Raw genomic sequence first — 24,523 nt, 5'->3', positions numbered from 1 at the left:
AACAATTTGACACTCCTGTTCATGGCGTCAGTAATCTCCCTAGGCTCTAGTCATGAGTTGCCATGGCTATGGAAGCCTTTAGAGTTCGCTGACTTTAATCTTATTCCGATAGGGTCATAGTCAAAGTGGAAGTTCTCTCCTCCCTTCGGAGAAAGGTGATGGCCCCGTTCTTTCCACTGGGATCTCACTCACAGAGATCTTTCATTTAGGTCTTTTTTTTTTTTTTTCCATGATATCTTGGCTTTCCATGCCTACTATACTCTCATGGGCTCTTCAGCCAGCTCCGAATGCCTTGAGGGTTGATTCTGAGGCCAGAGTGTTGCTTAGGACATCTGCCATTCTACGAGTCTGCTGTGTATCCCGCTTCCCATGTTGGATCTTTCTCTCCCTTTTTGATTGTATCAGTTAGTGTTAGCAGACACTTGTCTTGTTTGTGTGATCCCTTTGACTCTTAGACCTATCAGAGCCATCAATTGTGAACTGAAATTGATCACTTGGACTAGTGAGATGGCATTGGTACATGCCACCTTGACGGGATTGTGTTGGAATCCCCTGGCACATTTCTAACTCCACCATTTGCGGCAAGTCAGATTGAGCATCTTCCAAATTGTACATCTCCTCCCTCTCTTTTTCCACTCTTAAATTTAACAGGGATCACTTTTCAGTTAAAATTTAAACACCTAAGAATAATTGTGTGTTAATTACAGAGTTCAACCACTAGTACTAGAACAACAACAACAACAACAAATACTAAAAAGGATAAAGTATTACATTGTACATCTAAAGTCAGGACACGAGCTGATCAGTTCATTGTTGCTTATAGTGTCCATTTCACTTAACAGGTTTCCCCTTTGGCGCTCAGTTGTCACCGATCAGGGAAAACAAATGATATTTTTCTCTTTGGGACTGGCTTAATTCACTCAGCATGATGTTTTCCAGATTGCTACATCTTGTTGCAAATGACCGGGTTTCGTTGTTTCTTACTCAAGCTGGTAAAATCTAACATTGAGCGGACACAAATGGTTAGTGTCTGCAGACAGGTGCTTACTGACAGTTTCTCGATGTGCTTCAGTGCCAAGTAGAGTTCCACAGTTCATCACTCTAGCCAACATCAGCAGTGGCCGGTGGGCATGACATCAATCAATGAGTTTAGCTTATGCAGCAAATAGACTCTGTACTGTGCTGATGGTGGTAGGTTCTCAGCTCTGGGTGTGATCTAGCATCATGATATTGGTGGCCACAGGGCTAGGCATCTGGGCCTATCCTATCCCTAGGGAGAAGTTTATTATAGGATTGGACTTCCCCTGTTTAGGTACTTCCCCAGTTCATTCTGAAAAACACACCAATTGTAGATTTTGGAAAAACCTGAGATAGGGGAGTATTTTGGGAATTTAATAGTGAAAACATACCAACTCAGGGCACCATGTAGAGCTGAACTAGCATAAATGTTCACAGGCTCAGAGACTGTAAACGGACTGCTTAAAATGTACCAAAGGACAGCTCCAAACAAAGTCAGATTATTATAACTTCAATGTGCAAATGACATCATACCCAAACCAGCATCAGGAATTTCCAGGGAACCATGACCTCACCTAGCAAATAGAATAAGGTGTCAGAAACTAGCCATCTAGGAACTGAAATTTTCAAGTGTTCAGATAAAGATTTAAGGATAGGTGTTTTAAGGAAATTCAAGAAATGTCAAGAGAAGCAAATAAATACTCTAACAAAGAGATCCGACAGAGAGATGCAAGTAACTAAATAACTTAAAATCAAACAGCAATCCTTCAACAGAGAAGTACAATTTGTGAAATTAAACAAAACAGAAGCTATCAACAGCAGAATAATCACTGAGTTCAAATTAGGTTCCCTGAAAATACATATGTAGGGGAGGCAACAAAAGGCAAGAGGAATGAAGAAAGCTTACAGATCTTTGGGACACATTTACAGGGAAAATATCTGAGTTACTTGGGTTTAAGAAGAACTTGAGAATGCCAACAAGGTAGAAAGCACATTTATTTTTTTTTAAACTTTTATTTAATGAATATAAATTTCCGAAGTACAGCTTATGGATTACAATGGCTCCCCCCCCCCCATAACTTCCCTCCCACCCGCAACCCTCCCCTTTCCCACTCCCTCTCCCCTTCCATTCACATCAAGATTCATTTTCAATTCTCTTTATATACAGAAGATCAGTTTAGCACATATCAAGCAAAGATTTCAACAGTTTGCCCTCACATAGCAACACCAAGTGAAAAATACTGTTGGAGTACTAGTTATAGCATTAAATCACAATGTACAGCACATTAAGGACAGAGATCCTACATGATATTTTTTTAAAAATTGATTAATATTCTATGCAATTTCCAATTTTACACCAGGTTGTTTTTTTCATTTTCAATTATCTTTATATACAGAAGATCGATTCAGTATATACTAAGTAAAGATTTTATCAGTTTGTACCCACACAGAAACACAAAGTGTAAAAATACTGTTTCAGTACTAGTTATAGCATTACTTCACACTGGACAACACATTAAGGACAGATCCCACATGAGACGTAAGTACACAGTGACTCCTGTTGTTGATTTAACAATTTGACACTCTTGTTTATGGCGTCAGTAATCTCCCTAGGCTCTAGTCATGAGTTGCCAAGGCTATGGAAGCCTTTAGAGTTCGCTGACTTTACTCTTATTCCGATAGGGTCATAGTCAAAGTGGAAGTTCTCTCCTCCCTTCGGAGAAAGGTACCTCCTTCTTTGATGGCCCCGTTCTTTCCACTGGGATCTCACTCGCTGAGATCTTTCATTTAGGTCTTCTTTTTAGAAAGCACATTTAAAGAGATAACACAAAACTTGCCAAACCTACACAAACATACATCTAGGTTCAGGAAGGTCAAAGGTCACTAGTTGTATCCAATGCAACTAAGTGTACCCAAGATGATGTAGGCAGGCAGACAGGATAAAATTGATCTGAAAGCTGGAAGACCACGCCTTCACCACGACCTTGTGTGATCTCATGCCCCTACTTGACCATACCTGAATGTCCACCTGCCCATCAGGCTACCTAACCATGCCCCTTTGGAAGTGGGTAAAAGGCCTGAAAAATGGTGGGCCCAGCCTTTTTTCCCCTTTTTCACCATTATGGACCTTTGCTGTCCTTGTTGTCCCATGCCTTCGGGCCATCCATGCTCTCTGCCTTCGCTTCACTGCCCTTGATAAGCTGCTTGTAACTGCTTTTAACCAAATACTTGCTGCACGTGGCTTTTGGCCTACTCTTGGCTCAGTATGGATCTAGATTTTCCTTTTCTCTTTGATAAAGCCCTCACTCTCCTATGCAATTCTCTCACTGAATAAAAAGCTTAAAAACTGGGGCCAGCACTGTGGCACAGTAAGTAAATTCTATGCCTGCGGCCGGCATCCCATATGCTGCCGGTTCTAGTCCCGGCTGCTCCTCTTCCCATCCAGCTCTCTGCTATGGCCTGGGAAAGCATTAGAAGATGGCCCAAGTCCTTGGGCCTCTGCACCTGCGTGGGAGACCCAGAAGAATCTCCTGGCTCCTGGCTTGCATTGGCGCGGCTTCGGCCATTGCAGCCATTTGGGGAGTGAACCAGCGGGCGGAAGACCTTTCTCTCTGTCTCTCCTCACTGTCTGTAACTCTACCTCTCAAATAAATAAATACAATCAAAAAAAAAAAAAAAAAAGCTTAAAAACTTACCATGTCATCTGGTCTATTTGAGCCAGTATTCAGAATTCTTCTCTAAATTTATGGCAAGAACCCACATAGCTTATTAATATGGGAAATATTAATAAGCAAATCAGTATCAAATACATATAATAAAGTTCTCCAAGGTTAAAGATAAAGAGAGGATCCTCAAAACTGCAAGCAAAAAGAAACAGCATACAAGGGAGTCCCAGTTTGCCTGACTATAGCAATCTTACAGGTCAGGAGGGAGTTGGATGGGACTTTGACAGTATTAAAAGAAAAATACTGCCAGCTCCAAAGACTGTACTCAGAAAATCTAACCTTCAGATATGAGGGAAACAGGAAGACATTGCCAAGCAAACAAAAACTGACAGAGTTCATCACCACTAGACCTGTTTAGCAAGAAATGCTGAAGGGAGTTCATCAAACTAAAACAGAGACACTAATGAGTAAGAAGAAAAGATCAAGGGCCAGAGCTGTGGTGCAGCAGGTTAAAGCTCCGGCCTGCAAGGCCAGCATCCCATATGGGTGCCAGTTCAAGTCCAAGTTGCTCCACTTCTGATCCAGCTCTCTGGTATGGCTTGGGAAAGCAGTGGAAGATGGCCCAAGACCTTGAGCCCCTGCACCCACATGGGAAAACGGGAAGAAACTCCTGGCTCTTGGCTTCAGAATGGCACAGCTCTACCATTATGGCCAACTGCGGAGTGAACCATCAGAAGAAAGACCTTTCTCTCTCTCTCTGCCTCTTTTTCGCTCTGTGTAACTCTTTCAAATGAATAAATAAATCTTTAAAAAAAGTAACTATATAGACAAATTCAGGGTCTTCTACTATTGTAAACATGGTATACAAACTATTCATATTTTTAGTATGAAGACTAAAAAATAAAAACAATATTGAGACAAGCAATATAGAAATGGGTAAAACACAATACCAAAAATTCAAAATATGTGCAAATGGTATTTGGCCTAGTGGTTAAGAAACCAGTTGGGAAGCCTGCATTCCATATCAGAATATCCGAGTTTGAGACATAGCTCTGGCTCCCTATTCTAGCTTGTTGCTCATGTAAACCCAGGAGGCAGCAAGGGATGGCTCCAGTGGTTAGGCGGCTTGCTACCAATGTGGGAGAACTGGAATGCATCTCATTCCTGGCTTTGCCATGGCTGAACCTCAGCTATTGCAGGCATTTGGGGAGTAAAATGGTGGATGGGAGCTTTCTCTATCTGATTCCCTCTGTCTTTCAACTAATGAAAAATAATTTAAAATGTAGGAAAGAATGGAGTATAAGTGTAGGGTTGTTGATTACTATTTCTTATCTGGGGTTTTTGTTGGTTTGTTTTCATATATTTATAATCAATGTCAAGTTGCCATCATTTAAAAATTGCTTATTTTAACCAAACATTTTTTTTGTAAGCCTCATGATAATCAAAAAGCAAAAATCTGTAAGCCTCATGATAAGGACAAAGCAAAAGTCTGTAATACATTTGCCTAAAACAGATAAGCAAAGAATCAAAGTACACTAATGCAGACAATAATTTAACTACAAAGGATGATTGTAACAGAAGTTGAAATAAAGAAAGGAACTATAATAAAATTAAATAAGTATCAAATGGCAGTAATAAGACTGCATTTGCCAATGGTTAAATACTCCAGATAAAAAGACATGGAATTAAAAAGGAAAAAAGATCCAAGTATATCACGCTTATCAGTGAATCTGAGGATATTCAGTAACTCTGAGGATACACATAGACTGAAACTGACAGGACGGACTAGGGCTGGCATTGTTGTATAGCGGGTGGAGCCACTGCCTGTGGCATTGGTGTCCCATGTGGGCACTGGTTTTATTTCTGGCTGCTCTGCTTCTGATCCAGCTCCCTGCTAGTGCACCTGGGAGGGCAGTGGAGAAGGGCCCAAGTGCTTGAGCCCCTGCAAGCATGTGGGAGACCTGTACAAGGCTCCTAGTTTTGGACTTGCCCAGCTCCAGTCATTGCAGCCATCAGGGGAATGAACCAGCTGATAAAGATCTCTCTGTCTCTTCCTCACTCTCCATCTCTGCTTTTCAAAAAAAATGAATAAAGCTTAAAAAAAAAAGAAAAAAAGGATGGAATAATATATTCCATACAAATGAAGCCAAAAGAAATCAGGAGCAGCCCTACTTATAGAGGATAAAATAGATTTGAAATCTACAGCATTAAAAAGACACAAACAAGGTTGTTATACAATATGTTCAATCTAGCAAGAGGACATAACAATTGTGAATGTATATGCATTCAATATTGGAGTACCTAACTACATAAAGCAAATAATAATAATATTAAATGGAGAGGCTGGTGCTGTGGCTCACTTGGCTAATCCTCTGCCTGCGGCGCCAGTACCCAGGGTTCTAGTCCCAGTTGGGGCACCAGGTTCTGTCCTGGTTGCTCCTCTTCCAGTCCAGCTCTCTGCTGTGGCCCAGGAGGGCAGTGGAGGATGGCCCAAATGCTTGGGCCCTGCACCCGCATGGGAGAACAGGAGGAAGCACCTGGCTCCTGGCTTCAGATCAGCACAGCGTGCCAGCCATAGCGGCCATTTGGGGAGTGAACCAACGGAAAAGGAAGACCTTTCTCTCTGTCTCTTTCTCTCTCTCACTGTCTAACTCTGCTTGTAAAAAAAAAAAAAATACTAAATGGAGAGACAGACTCCAACATTAATAGTAGTGTCCTTAAACTTCCCACTTTTAGATATGGACAGATCCTCCAGGCAGAAAATCAGAAAATCAACAAAGAAACAGCAGAGTATAATTGTATCCTAGGTCATTTGGACCTCACAGAACTTTCTGTCCAACAGCTACAGAATATATAATCTTTTCCAAAGCATGTGAAACATCCTCCAGAATAGATCCTGTGGCAGGTCACAAAACAAACCTTAACAAATTAGAAAAAAAAAAAAAAAAAAGAAGTCATACAAAGTATCTTTGTTTACTATAATGCAAGAAAACTGAAATCCATAACAAGAAAAACTTTGAAAACTACATAGAAACAGAAATTAAACTTATTACACAGAAATTAAACTTATTACTCAGCAACCAATTTATTAAATTGCTTGAAATGAATGCAAATGAAAATACAACATAACAAAACCAATGGCACAAAGCAAAAGCAGTACTAAGGCAAGTTTATAGCCATTAACATTTACATTAGGGGCCGGTGCCGTGGCTCATTTGGTTAATCCTCCATCTGCGGTGCCGGCATCCCAAATTGGCACCGGGTTCTAGTCCCAGTTGCTCCTCTTCCAGTCCAGCTCTTTGCTGTGGCCCGGGAGGACAGTGGAGGATGGCCCAAGTGCTTGGGTGCCTGCACTCCCATGGGTGACCAGGAAGAAGCACCTGGCTCCGGGCCGTAGCGGCCATTTGGGGAGTGAATCAACGGAAGGAAGACCTTTCTCTATGTCTCTTTCTCTCACTATCTATAACTCTGTCAAATAATAATAATAAAAAAATTTACATTAAAAAAGTAGAATATTCTCAAACAATTATGGCTCTATCAAAGGATTTAGATAAATAAGAATAAATTAAATTAAAATTTATTAGAAGGAAAAGAGAAAACAGCACAAATGACATAGAAACTAAGAAAAAAACTACATAAAAATGAAATAAAAAAGGTAACAGATAAAATTGACAAATTCTTAGTAGACTAAGAAAAAAGAAGATTCAAATTCATAAAATTCATGAAATCAAAAATGGAAACAGAAACATTGCAAGTGACATCATACATATACAAAAGATTAGCAGTTACTATAAACAATTATATGGCAACAAGCTTTATAACCTATAAGAAATGGAAGATCTGCTGGGCACATATACTTTACCATGGCTGAATCATTAAAAAATATGATTATCTAAAAAACCAACAAACAAGGAGCAAGACTGACTCTGCAATTAAAATCTCCAACCAAAACAAACAAAACTAGGAACGGATGGTTTCACTATTTAATTGTACAAAACATTTAAAGAAGAACTAACAATTAACATCAATTTTTCTTCTTAAATGATTCCAAAAAACAGAAGGGAAAAGAATTACTCCAAACTCCTTCTATAAGGCCAGCATTACCTTATCAGAATGAGAGAAAGACACAAGAAAAGAAAGCTACAGCCCAATATCCCTGATGAATACACAGGCAGGGCGGCGCCGTGGCTTAATAGGCTAATCCTCCGCCTTTCGGCGCCGGCACACCGGGTTCTAGTCCCAGTCGGGGTGCCGGATTCTGTCCCGGTTGCCCCTCTTCCAGGCCAGCTCTCTGCTCTGGCCCGGGAAGGCAGTGGAGGATGGCCCAAGTCCTTGGGCCCTGCACCTGCATGGGAGACTAGGAGAAGCGCCTGGCTCCTGGCTTTGGATCAGCACGATGAGCCGGCTGCAGCGGCCATTGGAGGGTGAACCAACAGCAAAAAGGAAGACCTTTCTCTCTGTCTCTCTCTCTCACTATCCACTCTGCCTGTCAAAAAAAAAAAAAAAAAAAAAAAAAAAAAGAAAAGAAAAAAAAAGAATACACAGGCAAATATATTCAATAAAAAACTAGCAAATGAATACATTTACACATTAAAAAATTATTCATCATGCAAAGATGATTCAACATATGCAAATCAATAAATGTTCTACATCATAGAAACAGAATGAATGACAAAAATCATATAATTATCTTAATAGATACAGAAAAGGCAATTGATAAAACTCAACATTCCTTCCTGATTAAAAAACTCTGACCGAATTATTTATAGAAGGAACATACCACAACATAATAAAGACGATTTATAGCAAGCCAACAACTATCATCAAATGGATGGGGAAAAGCTGAAGGCTTTCTTTTCTAAGATATGGAACAAAAGAAGGATACCTACTGTACTTCTACTCAAAATTGTACTAGAAGACCCATCAAGAGGAATTAGGCAAGAGGAAGAAATAAAGGCCATTCAAACTGGAAGGAAGGAAGTCAAATTGTCACAGTTTGCAGATGACATTACCCTACATATAGAAAAATCCCAAAGACTTCATCAAAAAGATGTTAGAACCAATAAACAAACTGATCAAAGTTGCAGAGTACAAAGTCAATATATAAAAAAATAGCATTTTTGCACACAAATAATGAATCACCTGAAAACGAAATCAAGAAACCAATCCTACAAAAATAAGTTGAGAAAGATTTTTAAAAATATCTAAGATTAAAATTCAACCAAAGTGAAAGATCCCTACAAAGAAAACTATAAACTGAAGAGGACACAAAGAAATGGAAAGACATTATGTGTTTATAGATTGGAAGCACCAACAATTTAAAAATGTGCATATCACTCAAAGTGATTTATAGATTCAATGCAATTTCTATCAAAATCCCAATGACGTTTTCCACAGAACTTGAAAAACACCACTAAAATTTCTATGGAACTACAAAAGATTCCAAATAGCCAAAGTGATCTTGAGGAAAAAAAAAAAAAACAGGAATAAATAGGAAGCATTTTTATTACCTGGCTTTAAGATATATCATAAAGATAACAGTAATTAAAACAGCATGATATTGGCATTAAAAACAGATGCATAGGCTAATGAAACAGAACAGAGATCCCAGAATTAAACCTACACATCTACAGCAAACCAACCTTGACAAAGGTTCGATGAACATGCACTGCAAACAGGATGTTTTTAATAAATTGTGCCAGGAAAACTGGATATCCACACGCATAAGAATGAAACTAGACACTTCTTACCATGTACAAGAATCCACCTCAAAATGTTTAAAGACTATATTTAAGCCTTGAAACTTTGGAACTAGTAGGAGAAAACACAGGGGAAGTACTTTAGGACATTAGAATAGCCAATTTTGTTTGTTTGTTTGTTTTGTATCAGACCCCTAAAGATCAGTACACAAAATCAAAATTAGATATATGGGAGGCCAGTGTTATGGAGCACCAGGTTAAGCAACCACCTGTAACACTAACATCTCTTAAGGGCACAAGTTCCAATCCAGCCCCCTCTTAATATACCTGGGAAGACAGCAGAAGACAGGCCAAGTGCTTGGGCCCATCACCCAGATGGAGTGAGATGGAATGGAGACCCTGATGGAGTTCCAAGCTCCTGGATTTGATATGGCCCAGCCTCTGGCCCTTATGGCAATTTGGGGAGTGAATCAGTGGATGGAAGATCTGTCTGTCTTTCTCTCTCTCCCTCTTTCTCTCTGTAATTCTGCCTTTCAAATAAATAAAATAACAAATAAAATAAATCTATAAAAAACACTGGACATATTGGATTTCATCAAACTAAAGAGTTTCTGAATAGCAAAGGAAACAACTGAGTAAAGAGACAACTTACAGAAAGGGAGAAAGTATTGCAAGTTATGTATCTTGCAAAGGGTTAATAACCAGAATAACTCAATAACAACAACAACAACAAAAAAACCATTAGTCTAATTTAAAAATGGACAGTAGTTCTAAACAGGCAATACGAATTGCCAACAGGCATATGAAAAAATGCTCAACATCATTAATCATCATGGAAATGCACATCAAAACCAAGATGAAATATTAACTCATCCATTTAGAATGGGTATTATCAAAAAGACAAAACATAGCAAGTGTTAGTGAGAACTGGAGGGAAGGGAATTCTTGTATACTATTGGTGGGAATGTAAATTAGTAGTCATTATGGAAAGCAGTATAGAGCTTTCTCAACAAACTACAAAAGGAAATACCATACGATCCAGCAACTGGACAACTTAATATACATCCAAGGGAAATGAAACCATTCTGATGAAGAAGTATCTACACCTCTGTGTTTATCACAATACTATTTACAACAGCCAAGAAACGACAAGAACCAAAGTGTTCATCTACTGATGTAGATAAAGAAAATGTGGTACAGATGTACAATAGAAAACTACTCAGCCATAAAAAAGATGAAATCTTACTACCCAAAACAACATGGATGGAACTGATGTCATTACGTTAAGTAAAAATAAACTAAGCACAGAGAGATAAATACAATATGATCTCTTAGGTGTGGTATCTAAAAAATAAAAAAATAAATAAAATGGTGATCTCATAGAAGTTAAAAGTAGAACAGTGGTTACTAGACACCAAGGAAGCAAGGAGGAAAGGGAGATGGGGAAAAGTTTATTCACAGGTACTAATTTATAGCTAGACAGGCATGAGAAGTTCTGTGGTTCTATTATACAGTGGCTATAATTTTAATGTATTGTATATTTCATTGTAAAAAACTAAAAGGATTTTGAATGTTTATACCATAAAGAAAAGCTAAATGTGTAAGGAGATATACTTACTAGTAATGGACATTACACAATGTATACATGTATCGAAACAACATGTGGTACCCCTTAAGAATATATAATTTTAAGCATTTTTTTTTTGACAGGTAGAGTTATAGATAGTGAGAGACAGACAGAGAGAAAGGTCTTCCTTCTGTTGGTTCACCCTCCAATGGCCGATGCGGCCGGCGCATCGCGCTGATCCGAAGCCAGGAGCCAGGTGCTTCTTCCTGGTCTCCCATGCGGGTGCAGGGACCCAAGCACTTGGGCCATCCTTCACTGCCCTCCTGGGCCATAGCAGAGAGCTGGACTGGAAGAGGAGCAACCGGGACTAGAACCCGGCACCCATATGTGATGCTGGTGGTGCAGGCAGAGGATTAACCAAGTGAGCCACGGCGCCAGCCCCTTAAGCATTCTTAAAAATAAATTATTCTATGAGCACAAAGTTTATAATCTCTCAGTCTCAACTTTTGTCCTTGACAAATACTTTCTTATTTAAGGAGTGTCTTTTTTTTTTTTTTTAAATCAGCAGGATGGTCAATGTGATCTTTTTTTGCATCTGCTATCTTAAAAAAACAAAACAATAAAATTTTTATTTATTTGAAAGGCAGAGTTACAGAGAGGCAGAGGCAGAAAGAGAGAGGTCTGCTGGTTCACTCCCCAGATGGCCCCAACAGCTGGAACTGTGCTGATCCAAAGCCAGGAGCCAGGAGCTTCTTCTGGGTCTCCCACAAGGGTGCAGGGGCCCAAGGACTTGGACCATCTTCTACTGCTTTCCCAGACCACAGCAGAGAGCAGGATTGAAGGTGGAGCAGGTGGGACTCTAACGGACACCCATATAGGATGCTGGCACTGCGGATGGTGGCTTTACCCACTAGGGTGCAGCACCGACCCTGCATCTACTATTCTTTTTTTTTTTTTTTTTCTTTTCTGTAACTTGTATTTAATAAATTTCGAAAGTACAACTTTTAGATTATAGCGGCTTTTCCCCCCATAACTTCCCTCCCACCAGCAACCATCCCATCTCCCACTCCCTCTCCCATCCCATTCTTTATCACGATTCATTTTCAATTATCTTCTTATACAGAAGATCAACTTAGTATATACTAAGTAAAGATTTCAACAGTTTGCACCCACACAGACACACAAAGTATAAAGTATATCTCATCTCTGGAAGCCTATACTGTCTCTTTCATAAATGTGAATGCTTACAAAATAGTTCCAAAATAGCTTGCTAACTACCATATTTTGGAGACATTTGATTCAGTAAGCAGTCATTTCAATTTATCTTGTTTCTTAATTAGATTACTGACTTCAGATTAGAGCCTATTAGCGAATAGAGCAAAGACAGCATTTTTAAATGTCTGGATTCCACATCAATAGCACTGAAAAAGAACCAAACCAAAGGACCTAACTTTTATAATTACTTATTGAATTCTTTGGGATATTTACATTTTAGATAGGGTTGGCTTGAATGGTTAGAGGGAGAGAAAAAGAAACCTCCAAGAGAGCTTTGAAATCAGCAACAATACATCCCTGCTTTTGTTTCAATTTATAGCATAAGGACAACTGTAACTGGGGGTTTTAGCTAAGTAAAAAGGTAAGCCGTTTCCGAATAGGCAGAGGAAAAGAGAGTGTTCAGAAACTTCTATTTTCAGGCTATTTACACCTGTATTTGCAATATTTTCCATTACCTCTACAAAAACAAGCAATGGCCATGTGAACTTTGAATTATCCTTGGGGTAAATTCCCCATCAGTGTAAAAACGTGCACAAGAATGTGATACTTCTGCTCTGAAGTGCTATTCAGAGCATTTAAACCAAAGGGGTGATTTTAATGCTGCAATTCCTATTCACAGGGCGCCCTACTTCAAATTTCCTAACAAGCCATAACCTCAAAGAAAAGGAGGCCATCACCCAGTACTCCAATCTCTCTCATAAATCTTATTTCTCTGGAAACTAGATTTTTTAAAACTTCTGTGAACTCAAACCAGGAGTGCTGGGTAGGCAACAAAGCAAAAACAGGAGACCCGAGAGTTCACTTGCTGAAGAGATGCCACAAAATACCAAAAAGACAACTAACATGGAAAGATTCTCTCAGCATACATTTCACAACTATTTCTCTGGGAATTGGGGGGAGAGTTCACTGTTACACTGCGATATGCGGATATCACACTAGCATAGGTTTAAACCCTTGCTCAGATCCCTCCGCGATAGAGCTGAACATAAACTCGTACGCAGACCTCCCGTGCACAAGCTGTCTCCCGCCGACTGCCATCGTGGCTCAACCACGTTTATAGCGCTTCTGGAACCAGCTTTTGTACACCGGGAAGTCGACACCAGGCCTCCCAGCAGCTGTTTACCGACAAAGCCATCGCGAAAAGCAGTTACCGCTTCCCCAACCCGGGACCCGATGATCGGATGCTTGTGTCGCTCTCCCAGCCCCACTCCAGGTCGTGGCCACCACAGAACCACTGTTGTTTCCGCTCCCAAGTGCTGCTACTCCATACTCACTTCCCAGAGTCGTCAAGGCTGGGAGCTTTTCTTCTGCCCTGCACCAACCTTCAGGAATACAGAATCCAACCATGCAACCTGCACTCACAACTTCCAGGTGGAACGCGGAAGCTGCGGGAAGGGCAGCACAGGCGCAGAACCAAACAGGAAAAGCCTTCCCGTGGTCCAGTGCTAGCGACATCTTTGGAAACGGGGACTACATTTCCCACAAGGCCCTGCGCCAGCCTCTTAGGAACCAAATGAGGACATTTTGTTGGTTTCCAGGGCGGTGAACTGATGGCTTAGGACTGGCCTCTATTTACATGATAGCGATGTGTAATTCTAGTTCTTTATTCAATACTTATTTGAAAACCTGGGGAAATTGTGGAACGGATGGAGAAATTCCAATGTGAGCAAAGCACTAGTGGCGTACACTCGCAATTTTTAAAATGCGATTAAAATTAAAGAACACCTGTCTTTATGTGTAAGGCAGAGAGAAAGATTATGTGCATGAAAGATGGGGGTGGGGTAGACACAGAGCTCCCATTCACTGGTTCACAGACCAAATGCTTCTGTAAGAAATAGCTGGGAGCTGAAGCGGGGAGCCTGTTTCTTATCTAAGTCTCCCATGCAGATGACAGAAACCCAAAAGCTTCAGCCATCACACTCCCTCCCAGGGCCGTACACTAGCAGAAGGATGAAATCACGAGCCAGAGCCAGGGACTGTGACATGGGATACAGATGTCCTAATAGGTATCTTAAGTGTGAGGCCAAATGCCTGCCTCCACTTGTCTGTTTTTTACAGAGGCATTATGAAGTATGAAATCATCTATTTTTTAGAGAAGGCTTCCATCCACTGCTTCACTCCCCAAATGGCCACAATGGCTAGGGCTCAGCCAGGCCAAAGATAGGAGCCAGGAGTTTCATCTGGGCCTCCCATGTGGGTGCAGGGGCCCAAGTAGTTGGACCATCTTCCACTGCTTTCCCAGGTGCTTTAGCAGGGAGCCAGATCGAAGTGGAGGAGCTGAAACTGGTACCCATATGGGATGCCAAGGCCTGCAAGCCAAGGCCTAAACAGCTATCCCATAGCCCCAGCCCCTATTTTCATTTTTTTACAAACAAGAAGTTTATATATTATAGTGATTATATTCCCACCCCTTAAAATGTTAATTGTTCTTAGAGAACTTAGTGTACTTTCCCTTACAAAATTCACTCTCTGCTAGAGGCAGTGGTGGATGTTTTCAATATATATGTAAAAGAGTTATCAATCTTTACATGCATTAAATACAGAGAAAAGGTACCTGTGATACCTGCTCTCCATCATTTCTGAAAAGACTAAATATGTTCCACTTCCTTTTTTTTCATTCTCAAAACTTGATCAAAGAGTTGCTAAGACTTCTTGCTACCTTCATGTATTCCTCTCACCTCCTCCATGCCACTGAACTTGCTCTGGCAATGGGCATCAGTTTCCACCATACTGCTAAAGCAGTATTGTCTTGTCCTCATTAACTTGATTTCTCTGTGGAAGCTATTTTCATCAGTATACTTTTATTAGGCCAAGCTTCTGCTTGTGATGCCAGCATCCCATATTGGAGTGCCAGTTCAAGTCCCTGCTTCTCCACTTCCTATGCAGTTCCCTGCTAATGCATCTGGGAAGGCAACAGAGGATGGCCCAAGTGCATGGCTCCCTGCCACTCAGGTGGGAGACTAGATGAAGTTCCTGCCTCTTGGCTTTGGCCTGGTCCAACACTGGCTGTTGTAGCCATTTGGGGAGTGAATCAGTGGATGGAAAATATTCTCTCTCTCTCTCTCTCTCTCTGTCTGTCTCTCCTCCCCTCTCTATGTCTATTATTCTGCTTTTAAATAAAATAAATCTTAAAATAAAATTTATTCTTGGCTATATTTTTTGCCTCCCACCTTTGAAAAGATGACTTGATTGTTTTTGCTGATAATCTTAATTCTGCTGAATCCTTTTTTAAATTTAATGAATGTATTTTTTCATAGATACAACTTTAAGAATACACTGGTTCTTTTGCCCATACCCACCCCCTCAACTTATATCACACTTCCTCTCCCTCTCCCATCTCCTTCTTCATTATGGTTCATTTTTAGTAGTTTGACTTTATATACTGAGGACCAACTTCATGCTAAGCATAGTCTTCAACAATTTGTACCCCCCCACACACAAAACATATAGAGTACAGTTTGGAACAAAATTTGCAGTCGGTTCTCATAATACAACTTATTATGGACAGAGGTCTTATATAGGGAGTAAATGCACTGTGACTTCTGTTGTTCCTTTAACAATTAACACTCTTATCTGTGATGTCAGTGATCACCTGAGGCTCTTGCCATGGGCCGGGCAAGGCTATGGAAGCCTTCTGTGACCATAGACTCCATTGGTATTTGGACATGGCCATAAGCAAAGTGGATGTTCTCTCCTCCCTTCAGAGAAGAGTACATCCTTCTTTGATGACCCTTTTTTTCTACGGAGGTCTCACAGAGGTCCTCTGTGCAGGATATTTTTTTTTGCCAAAGATTTTTGGCTTTCCATGCCTGAAATGCTCTTACAGGCCTTTCAGCCAGGCCAACAAGCCTCAAGGGTTGATTCTGAGGTCAGAGTGTTATTTACAGCGAATGTCATTCTAGGAGTCTGCTGTGTGGACTGCTTCCCATACTGGACTTTCCTTCCTTTTTAATTCTATTATTATTATCAGGCACTTGATGTTATTTATATAATCACTTTTACACTTAAACCCATCTATATGTTGACTTTGACATTTAATATGATCATTTTCACAGTTAAGATGGCATTTAAACCATCGATTTTTATGGGTTTGGAGTCCCGTGACAGGTTTTTAGGCTGTTCCCTTAGAAGTAAGTCTGGGGGCTGGCGCTGTGGTGCAGCAGGTTAATGCCCTGGCCTGAAGCACTGGCATCCTATGTGGGCACCGGTTCTAGTCCCAGCTGCTCCACTTCTGATCCAGCTCTCGGCTGTGAAATCAGTACAAGATGGCCCAAGTCCTTGGGCCCCTGCACCCACGTGGGAGACCCGGAGGAGGCTCCTGGCTTCCAAATAAATAAATAAATCTTAAAAAAAAAAAAAAAAGAAGTGAGTCTGTAGGACTGTATGCAGAACTATACTGCTTTACAGTTATAAACTACCTCCTTCATCTCTTATTCCCTCTCTTACTTTTAACAGGGATCTTTTTTTCAATTTACTTAAAATACATATGGTTAACTCTATGTTACATGAGGAGTTCTCTGCTGAATCCTTAAATGACACATTTCATTCTCTTGATATCATAGGTGAAGCGAACACTTTTTTCATGTGTGAGAGACACTAGAATAGAGCAGGAAACAAGGACAGCACAAACCATGCATCACATCTTTGCCTGTTCCTGTCTTGAGTTTTGTTTGGGTCCCAGAGGAACTATAAACCAGAATCGGCTATTTCCATTTCAGAACCTGAGCAGTGTTGCCCCAGATGTGGGTAGGGAAGGCTGACACAGAGGGGGTGCATCCCAGTGCTCCGCTGAAATGTCCCTGGGCTCTTGGGTGTTGGATACCAATTCCACTAAATAGTCTCCCCTAACCTGTGGAAGACATGATCCAAGGGCTGCAGCAGATGCTTAAAGCTGCAGATAGTACTGCGTCACATATGTGATGTTGCTTCCTATACATACTACCTATGACAAAATGTAATTTATAGATCAGGCACAGTAAGTTAACAAGTGCAAGCTTTTGTTAAATATAGTTATAATTGTTTTATGATTAGCTTATTGTACAATTAAATTGAACAATGATAACAATATTCTGTAATAAAATTTGTGCTTTGAGGTTATAAGTAAGGATTACTTGAAGACAAGTAATGTGATGACATGACATTCAATTTGATAACCAAGATAAGCAGCATGGATATACTGGAGAAAGGAGTTGTTCATGCCTTGAGTGAGATACATTAGTTTCCATCACATTCCTCAGAAGGATATGAAATAAAAGCATGAATTTTTTATTTCTGAAATTTTCCATTTAGTATTTTTAGATCACCAGTTGACCATAGGTAACTGAAATTGCAGAAAGTGAACCTGTGAGTCACAGGGGAATGCCTATATTTGATCTCTATCCCTGGCTAAACAAAAAATAAAAAATAAATCATCTCAGTGGACTGAAATACATGCTGCTTGTTTGCTCATTACCAACTCCTGAGTGATATCTGATGGCCTAGCATGATCAGGCAGGAGGGCAATGAAACCCTAGCCTATCAAACTATCAAAACAGATGGACATTTGAGGCACAGCCCTATGGAAATCACTATGGGAATATGAGGGTTTTTGTGTCATTGCCCATCGCAAGACCATTAATCAAGGTTCAAAAGCTGAATGGAATTGACAATCAAATCCCCATGTGCTTGCTTACGTTTTATACTTTGGGTCAGTGAAATGGGGATATTGCAGCAGTGCAGAGATGGGCTGAATCCAGACACACGCTTTATGTACTAACTGTATATTATGTACTTGTTCCACTATTGCATATTGGAATTTGATAACTTAGTTTTGATTTTACAAAGGTCCATAGCCTTGAGTCTCAGAGGAGATTTAGCACATGGACTTTTGAATTAAAGCTTAACTTAGTTTAGATTTTGGAACTCTTGGGGATAGAGTGAATGCATCTTATATGATGAGATAGCCAAGAGTATTTGGAGGCAAGGGGAAGAACACTATGATTCAGATATAGTTTAGAAACTGAATATCCCCCAAAGGGCCGTGTGTTAAAGGGTTGGTCGCCAGGGTAGTGCTATTGGGAGATGGTGGAACCTTCAGAAGGTGGAGCCTAGGGGAGGTCCTTAGGTCATTAAGCATACTGCCCAGAAGGTAATTATCATGACAAGGAAAGGTCACAAAGCATAAATGGTACCCAGCCTCTCTCTCTCTCTCTCTCTCTCTCTCTCTCTCTCTCTCTCTCTCTCCTTCATCTTCTCTATCTACATCATGTGGTCCTTCCTCTGTGTGCACCCTGCCATTATGTTCCACCATTCTCACTAGATGCTAAACCAACTAAATAATCTGATCTTGGAAATCAATCTCCCAAACTGTGAGCCAAAATATTTTTCTTTCATAACAGCTGTGTCAGGAATTCCATTATAGTAATGAAAAGTTGACAAATGCACTGTGCCATGTCATTTGGATTTTCAGCCTTCAAAACTGTAAGATAAATAAAACTCTCCCTATCAAGAGATTGCCCCTCCCAAGAAATTATTATTTAATATTACAATAATTTACCAGAACAATAACAAAAAATGAAAAGTGGAAAATATCATGCCCTGGCAAGAATGTGGAGCAAGGAAACTCTTGCAGGCTGCTGGGGCAATATAGATTGGAACCAATTTTTTTGTAAAAGTGCTTATCAAAGTATTTATTGAGCTGAATATGTACCTTTCATATGATTCAGAAATGTCACTCTTAGGTACATGTTCAAGAGAAATTAAAATAAATTTCTGTTAGAACATATGAAAAATTCATGGCATTATTGTTCATAAGTGAAACATTAGAAAATATCCAGGTTTCCATCATAGATTACTATATTATGAAATACTGAAACAATATAATAATTCATATCAGTGAGAATACATCACCTAAAACTGTGGGCAATGATAAATGCTAATCTCACAAGCATTATGTGGGTGGCAGGAAGCCAAGCATGAAAAAGAACAAGCTATATGATTCCAGGAGTTTTTCTTCTAGCCTCTCAATACAGTTTGAGGCAGGAGAAGAATATTGACAATCCATTTACTTTTGTTTAAGGTACTTGGTGGTGTCCTCTCACATTATCTTAACCTCAAAAGCAAAGCAGGTTTCCTCTGAGTCCTTGAAAAGTTAGCAACTAAATATAAGATCAAAGACAAATACTATATCTGATGGACAGGCAATTGGGTTTGAGTGATTCAAGCAAGAATTCTAAATGGCTCAATCTGTTGTAAATTCCAAAAAAGTCATTAAATCATCTTGGTAATCAACATGGCCAATGTGAGAAAAAAAAAACTGTCACTTTGACTGGCTTCCTAAAATGTGCTAGAAACTGAAATGACCACATTAATACAACTCAAATATTCCTCATAATTTATTCTGGAAAATTCAGAAATATAAACATATACATTTATACACATCCCCATATGGCTCTGCAAGGTTCCTCTTTCTCATCAACAAAGAACCCAGTAATCAGCAAAGTGGATTTAGTAGAGTGTAAGTGGGAAAGATACCACAAATCAATTGATATAATTCTAACCACAAGGAGAAACTTGCAAGCCTTTTAGTGATTTATTTTTCTGAATTAACATGTCTAAGTACTTCTGAACTATTTCTTTCTCCTCTTCGGTGGGAAGGCTCAATTTTGTTAATATGTCAGTTCTCTACACAGTAGTTGACATGTTCAATGCAATGCTGGTCAAAGCCCAGGCAAGATTTTAAAAAGAAATAGTCACAGATTCATATAGAAATGCAAAACCTAGACTATCAAAAACAACTCTGTAAAGGAAGAGCAAAGTTGGAGGACCAACAGTGCCTCTTGCTCAGATCCATTACCAATGTATGGTATGAAGAGACTGTGCTACCAGTGACAAGTTAGACAATATCACAGGAATAGGAGAAAGAATCCAGTAATAGGGGCCAGCTCTTTGGTGCAGTGGGTTAAAGCCCTGACCTGAAGCGCCGGCATGCACTGGTTCTAGTCCTGGCTGCCCACTTCCGATCCAGCTCTCTGCTATGACCTGGGAAAGCAGTACAAGATGGCCCAAGTGCTTGGGCCCCTGCACCCATGTGGGAGACCAAGAGGAAGCTCCTGGCTCCTGGCTTCAGATCGGCGCAGCTCCAGCCATCTGAGGAGTGAACCAGCAGATGGAAGACCTCTCTCTCTCTCTCTACCTCTCTCCGTAATTCTTTCAAATAAATAATTAAATCTTTAAAAAAAAGAGAATCCAGTAATAGATCTAAGCTTACATGAATAACTGATTTTCAACACAAGCGTAAAAGTAATTCAATGGAGAAAGTACAGTGTGCTTAAATAATGTTAATGGACAAATGAACATCGTATGCACAAATATAGTCTGTGTTCCATATGTGGCATCAACTCATAAAACTATTACAAGACACATGTTAGTATCCTGAAATTGTGTCATTTTGTTTATGCTTTTGTCTTAAGTATTAGCTAAGGACAAAGCATTCTGAATAAAATACAAAGCAAAAGACATGATTTAACTTTGTGTTTTAACAAATGCTTTACCAGTTGATCCAGCCTGAATTCTTAAACAATGCATAGGTGTGGAAACATCAAATCTATAGCACATTAAATTATGCAATATTTCTGGGTCTACTTTCCTTTCATCTATATGTTAGACATTCTATCCAGCTATAAAGTTTATGGGACTTCATTAACACCTGCCAGCAGGTATTATTAATCCTGTGTCTCTAACCACTGTTTTTACATTGAGTGTCCTTTTGTTTTAGGGTTGAGACCCTCAACAGGAAAGAGATTCTCAAAGGAAAGAGATTCACCTCAGGACCCAAGGTCAGATGATGGGTCTATAAGGGTCTTACAGATCTGATGGTTCCAATTCTTTATCTAGCTTACCCATTGCTCTTCTATTTCTTCTTCTTGAGGCACAATAAGGAAATTTTTACCCATGTTATAGTAGGATGAAGAGACCACAAACCATTTGGAACCAAGACAATGATAAGGTTGTGTTCCAAATCTTCTCTTAGAGAGCCGAAGTTTTTCTCTGGGAACCAACAATTTCTCTGATAAGAATCTGTTTTAAAGCTACAATGCAAAAAGTCAAAAAGAGAAAGACACAAGGCTTTTCCTAGTACAATAATTTATAAGAGATTAGAGATGGGAAACGGGCACTCCCTTGACTTGCATCCTCTGGTATGCTTTAACACAAACCAGGAGGAAAAGAAAGCTCGGCATCAGAAGCAATGGGTGGCAGGCCTATTAATGGCTGATCTGTACAGTGATCTGCCCTCAAGGAGACCCAACAGGCCAGTCCACTGCAGTGCTTTCAATGTGGTAAGCCTGGGCTTCAGCAGAAGTCAGCTTGTGAAGAGCCCTGGCAGCTCTGCCAAGAGTTGGATCACTGGAAATGGACCTGCCCTGGAGTCGAAGGATGCCCAGGTCAGAGCCACAGATCTTATTGGCTCTAAGCTGAAAAGCCCTTCACTCAGCCCAACTTCCAAAGTGACCACTGCAGCTGAGGGTATGGTCAAGTAGGGTCAGCAACATTGCAGGCAGAACTGTAAATTTCTTGTTAGAGATGCCACCTGCCTTTACCTGGCCAGCTCTCCTCCCAGGCCAGCCAAGTAATGAAAGTCAACAGAGTGCCTTCCCCTAGGAGGTTCACACCTCCCTTAGGATATACCCCATGTGAAGAGATAGATAGGTCTGGGCCTCTGAATTTACAAGGCCTAAAGCCCACCAGATTATTATCAAACCCCTTCTATCAGGTTCTATTTGCCTCTCAATCAGAAAACTTAATTGTAGCTTAGACAGCACCTTTCTTAGCCCCTCTAATAATGACTCTGTCCTTTATTCTAGGCCCTGTCTAGTGCACTTGGGCCTCATTCCTTTGTAATCATAACCTCTACTCTACCACCAATGGCTCTACTCCCAACATGTGTGTACTGATGGTCCTCTTCCCCACTTAATGCTGTATAATTGTTCAAACCTGGTAAATGCCACTCTTAGGATCATTGGTTACTATCCTCACTCTGTCTTTTATGACCTTGTCTAAATATGATCAGAGTCGGCAAACTTGTAAGGCTTCCATAGCCTTGGCAACACATGACGACAGCCTAGGATGGTTACTGGCGCCATAAACTAGAGTGTCAATTTGTTGGGTCAACAACAGGAGCCACTGTGCACTTGCTCCTCATGTGGGATCTCTGTCCTTAATGTGCTGTACATTGTGATTTAATGCTATAACTAGTACTCAAACAGTATGTTTCACTTTGTGTTTCTATGTGGGTGCAAACTGTTGAAATCTTTATACTAAATTGATCTTCTGTATAGAAAGAGAATTGAAAATGAATCTTGATGCAAATGGAAGGGGAGAGGGAGCGGGAGAGGGGAGGGTTGTGGGTGGGAGGGAAGTTATGGGGGGGGGAAGCCATTGTAATCCATAAGCTGTACACTGGAAATTTATATTCATTAAATAAAAGAATAAAAAAAAATAATTTATAAGAGCACAAGACTACAAATAAGTAATCCGTTACATAATCTAAGGTATATCAAATCCTTAAAGCAAAAATAGAACCTTAGTTATGTTGTAAGCTTCGGGCTATATGGCAAGGCAAAGAAATCAAGCTGCAGAAAGATGTGTTGCCTTGTTGCTGTTCAGTATGGTACACTAGCCACACGTGACTATTTAAATTTAAGTAGATTACATTTAGACGAAATGAGAAATTCAGTCCCCTTATGACACACAGCACATTTCAACTGCCATGGGGAGCTAGCGACTACTGTCTTGGACAACGTAGATAATTTCTTTTGGACTCCACTCGTGTATAATAAGCCAACTTTTAGCTATGAAACTGGAGAGAACCAATACGATTATTTACACTTATATTTTAAAAATTTAAAAGTTAAAACAATTTTCATAAACATGATCACCGATATGGTGATGGAGTAGTGAGTAAGAAAAAAAGGCAATCAGGTATATACTCTGAAAAACAAAATACATTTTGGCTGGATTCATATATAGAAAAGCAGAATAAAAACAACCAACTCAGTAGTAATCATCAACTCTAGACTCCACTTTGAAGACTAAAACATTCCCTACTAAAAGGAACCAGCCTCTCTCAGAGGAATGGTTGATTCCAGGTATGGGGTAGAAATTTTACCAAATGGTTATGGACCAAAGTATCATACCAGAAAGCATTCCAAAAATACCCAAAGCCAAGGTAAAAGGGCTCCTAATACACAAAGCCAGAACAATTGAAATGGCAGATAACATAGCCACACTAGATTAAAACAGAACAGGTATAGAAATACCTAGAACTAAAGAAGACATAAGAAAAACAAATATAAGATAAGATTAATTCATTGCTCTCCTTTGGAGGATCCTAGGAGAACAGCTCATCATTCTGAAAACTGGAAAGATAGAATCCATCCTAACCTTCCTCTGCATAACATAGTATGAAAAGGTTGATGAGGGGAAGTTTATTTTATAAAAGAAGTTCAGCTAACAAATGAAAAATAAATTATAAAATTAGAACATCAAACATGATGAATTTTTCCTTACTTTTTTTTTCTGTAGTTACTTATCCAGTTCTCAGAGCATAAAAGAAAAATGAGCTTTTTCTTTTTTCACAGAGGGCACTCACTTCAGCACAGGGACAGGCTGTCCTTGCTGTCTGGAGTCTATCCCTATCCTTGCCCAGAGAATGATCCCCTTTCCACCCAGACTGAGGGGTGGACCACAGCCACTGCCTCCCACCTTCCTGCTCTGTGACGAGCAAGCCACAGTCCTGTTTCTATCAGAGGTGGCACCAATGTACCATCATTACTAATGGAGTGGGGGTGAGTGCAAGGAGGAAAAAGTACACAGCTTCACTTAAAACTCAGTTTGTGAACTTACGTACTGAATGATTCTAATTCTGTCTGAGGGGGAAAAAAAAAAAAACAAAGGTTCAGAAGATGATAAAAACATGCTTTGAAACATCCACACAACAAAACACCAGGTAGTCCTAGTGCCATTGGCAGTCACTGGTGGACAGGTATTGGGTAGAACAGGGAAGGCAGGGGGCAAGAGAGAGGATGGGAGTGCTGAAGTGGGATTTGGGCAGCTGTGTCCACAGAGCTCTAAAGAGAGGATGACTGAACAAAAAACAAAACAAAAACAAACCACAAAAAATAAAACAAACAAAACAAAAAAGTAAACAAAATAAAGAATAACAGAGAGGGTGGGGTTAGATCTGAGAAGCCCATACAGGCCTGGGGTAATAAAAGGTGATTGCCCTGGTCTCTGAAAGGAACCTCCATACAATTTGAACA

General features: G+C 40.0%; 1 protein-coding gene across 6 annotated transcripts in view; it reads right to left on the bottom strand.

Annotated features, from left to right (window-relative positions):
- Nucleotides 1-24,523, bottom strand: part of LOC133767103 (zinc finger protein 883-like) — a 100,688-nt gene that overhangs the window by 73,896 nt on the left and 2,269 nt on the right. For 5 of the 6 annotated variants that reach the window (XM_062201280.1, XM_062201285.1, XM_062201279.1 and 2 more), the window contains exon 1: nt 13,499-13,590. The exons of the other annotated variant lie outside the window; for it this stretch is intronic. The gene's annotated coding sequence lies outside the window, so the exon portion shown is untranslated. Of the gene's footprint in view, nt 1-13,498; nt 13,591-24,523 lie in introns of those variants that run through there. 6 annotated transcript variants of the gene reach the window in all.

This window comes from Lepus europaeus, chromosome 9, assembly GCF_033115175.1.
Source record: "Lepus europaeus isolate LE1 chromosome 9, mLepTim1.pri, whole genome shotgun sequence".
NCBI classification, from domain to species: Eukaryota; Metazoa; Chordata; class Mammalia; order Lagomorpha; family Leporidae; genus Lepus; species Lepus europaeus.
This window is presented reverse-complemented; position numbering and strand designations above follow the sequence as displayed.